At 40.3% G+C, this 3,635-nt stretch overlaps 1 long non-coding RNA gene across 1 annotated transcript in view; it reads left to right on the forward strand.

The window, feature by feature from the left end:
* The first annotated feature begins 691 nt into the window (after positions 1-691).
* LOC135202374 (uncharacterized) overlaps positions 692-3,635 on the forward strand; it is a 34,025-nt gene continuing 31,081 nt past the window's right edge. The window contains exon 1 of the long non-coding RNA XR_010311724.1: positions 692-826. This is a non-coding gene — a long non-coding RNA (uncharacterized LOC135202374). The remainder of the gene's footprint in view (positions 827-3,635) is intronic.

The raw sequence follows: 3,635 nt of genomic DNA on the forward strand, positions 1-3,635 counted from the left end.
AAGGGAAATGGGGGAAAAAAATAGAAGGGAAACAGAATAAGGGGAGAAAAAAGGAGGGGGCCAAAAAGTGAGATGGAAGGAAACCTTGTTGATATTTTGGCATCATTCCACGAGAGAGTCGATCTTGTATAACGACTTTGGCGCCATCAAAAATCGCCGGTAAATATCATCAACACACAAAACCAGCCAATTATTGATTACAGGGGGGAGGGGGTGGTTGGGCTGGCGAAGACTTGCTGACTCAGAAGTGGTGCCAAGTGAACGACCAGCGTACGAGGAAGGCGTACAATGCCTACATTTTTCGGGTCACGGTACCCAAAATTGGTGCCAATTGACCAGCGACGGGCCGGAGCGCGCCCAAACCGCCTGGGGAGTCTCTCCAGACGGGGACTTGATTTGAAAGTCGTCTCATCAAAGGCTTCGAGAAAAATATTCCGCGATCACATCAAAGGGATTATGATGATAATGATAACGAATTAGGCGGCCTCGTACGACGTGTGTCGTCGTACTGACAGCGTGCCAAGTGAGAGTGGCGATTGGTTCCGCCCCCTCCCGTGGCACGGTGGGCGGGTCCCCATTGACCAATGCCGCCTCCCCTTGGCATGGCTCCGCCCTCGGCCTGCGCGCGCATTCATTCTCCTGAAATCTCCGAATAATAGGGGTGACGTTTCCATTTAGTTTACTTTGTTCCCTTAGATGAAGAGCACCTTGCCCTATTGTGTCCCCAAATGCCCCCAATCCCCATTGCCCTAGGACCTCATTCCCCCGAATCCCTAATTCCCTTTAGGTCCCACCACGTAATCGGCGGATGGATGATGGATGTTGGGTATGTTCACAGTCGTGGCCTGAATAGGTCATAGTAGGCTGGGTAGACCACTAGTACAGCCAACTAGATCATGACATAGATGAAAATAGCCGTCGTTCTAGACAGCATTTGACTTCATCATAGTCACTTAGCAAAGACCGGGCATAGGGGTACCATATGAGCCACTCCAATGCCCTAGAATGAAATAAAACTTTCACTCTCTCTCTCTTTCTCTCTCTCTCTCATTCAATGCTTCTCTCTTTCTCTCTCGTTGCTCTTTCATTGCCGTAGTTCTAACACAAATAATTTTGTTTTGTATAACTGGCTATCTCATAGACAATCCTGCTGCTGCCACTGCTACCGTAGTCAAGTACTTGGTCGATTGTTAGCAAATATTTTCCCGTAGAAACGACAGTTGCAAACATACGGAGATCCCAGATTCTCTCGTTATGATGCAATAACACAAGAAGTAGTTCAGTCTTTTTGGCCGATAGAGCATCAATAACAACTTAGAAGACGCTCTCAAACTTTCTCTAGAGTAAGATCGAAGCGGACTTACAATAGTTTCAGTTTTAGAGCCAAATGACTGGTTCGCGTAGCCACTGTCCGGTGACCTAGATTGCGCCATAGAGTAGAATTGTCTGTCTCGGCAGAGTCTTCTCAAAGGATCTCCCCCAAAAGAAAAGGATAATATGTGGTCAGTGAAATGAATCAAAGTGCGGACAGTGATAACAGATAAGCGGAACTAAACGGAATTACAGGAAAATTTGATAAGTAAGCGATTTGAAGAGAAGATAAGATGAAAAGTGGAGTGGCTCATGAACGATAAAGGTGGTTAATGGTTAGAAGAAACATAAATTTTGCGGTATACTAAGGAAAGAGATCCCGAGATTATATCAAATGATGTCATCTTTATTATGCATTATTAATCTAATTTACACGCAATACTACAACACAAGTACATATATGTATGTATGTATGTATGTATGTTATGTATGTATGTATGTATGTATGTATGTATGTATGTATATATATATTATATATATATATATATATATAATATATATATATATAATATATTATATATATATATATATATATATATATATACTATATATATATATATATACAGTGCGTGAGTGTGTGTAGTTGGTGGATATATAGCATATCTCCTACGGAACAAGTTTGACCCTTTAACGGCTACACATACATGTATGTAGACGACACTTTACCTATACACATTCACGAGTCCGTATATAAACATAATCACAAAGGTTTACGCAGAAATATGGGCGCTCGCAAGCAAAAGCAGCGTGAGGTGACCAATATCGAATAGAGCAACGAAGACATTCACTCAGTAAATGACAGATGGGATTCGGAAAAATGGCGTAAAATGATTTATCTAATTTTCGCACACACACGCACACATCTGGAATGGGCGTGAGTCATAATGCGACAGATTAAGTGAGAGATTATCTTATATTACGGATATTACACGAATCCACAAAGATTCTTGAATTCTACGAAAATTCATTCGCTACGGAGCTAGTTTTCCAGTCGGCGAAATTAAACACTGTTGGGTCTGGTCAGTACTTGGATGGCTGACCACTGCGAACTGCCAAACTCCGTTAGCACACAGGCTTCCTTGAACATCAATGGGGCAGGGCATGGGCTTGCAACTTCATCTCAAAATTGACACGCGTAACCCTTCTCGCAATGAAGGCTAACATACTAAAATACATGCTTTCTTCTGTAGAATAAATTGTTTATCCTCGCGAATTTTTTCGTTTCATTCAGATACTATACATGCACATGTACACAAATGTGCGCACACACACACACACACACACACACACACACATATATATGTGTGTGTGTGTGTGCGGGTGCGTGCGTGCTTGCGTGGGTGCATGCGTGCGTGCGTGCGTGTGTGTGTGTGTGTGTGTGTGTATACTACTGGCTCGTCATCCTAAACATAAACCAAATGTGAGAAGATACGGTAAATCATTTTATCAAAAGTTGATTAAATATTTTATAGTTAGATATTTACAAGTACATTTTAACTTAATAAACAACGGTTTATCGAATATTGAAGCTATAAGTTCACTAAACTCTTACGAAATCTGGTTTCAGTTAAATCCAGGCAGGATCGTACTATGTAATTAGTATACTTACAATACTATGTAATTAGTATACTTACGACACTATGTAATTAGTATACTTACGATACCGGAATGCATTCTTTTTAACCGAGAAGTAATTCAAACGTGGCAAACAATTACCGTAGACTTTATCAACTCTCAGGATAGCGGGAAGAAGGCCGCCGGATAATTTTTAGGATAGTACTTGACGCAGTGAAAATTCTCTTTCCTCATAACATTCTAGGAAAATGACGAGAAAAAAAACTTTTTCGAAGGGTATGGATACAGCACATCATTGGAAAAATTACAAGAAAAGGAAGGTTAATACTGTACTAATAATATCAGAGCTCCCTGAACGTGGAATCTAGCAGTTAGGATTTTATATAACTTGAATCAAAGAAAAAGATATTTTAGTAAATATTACGCAATAAATTTTGGGCTAAACAAAAGACTGGCAGTTTTATCATACTGCTAAATACCTCCGCTGCGTGGCGTCTATTTTACTTAGGTTTAAAAGACTGTTTTCGACAGTTTCTCACTCCGAGCTACACGAGGAAAATTCAATATATCCTTAGCGTTTTCCTAATTACTTTGAAATATTTCAATACATGAAAATATTTTCGCAGTGTATTTTTACCAGTTCCTAACGCAAATGATGAAAAGCATTTTCTATTTGGTGAAGAGAAATC

This window comes from Macrobrachium nipponense, chromosome 30 (assembly GCF_015104395.2).
Source record: "Macrobrachium nipponense isolate FS-2020 chromosome 30, ASM1510439v2, whole genome shotgun sequence".
NCBI classification, from domain to species: Eukaryota; Metazoa; Arthropoda; class Malacostraca; order Decapoda; family Palaemonidae; genus Macrobrachium; species Macrobrachium nipponense.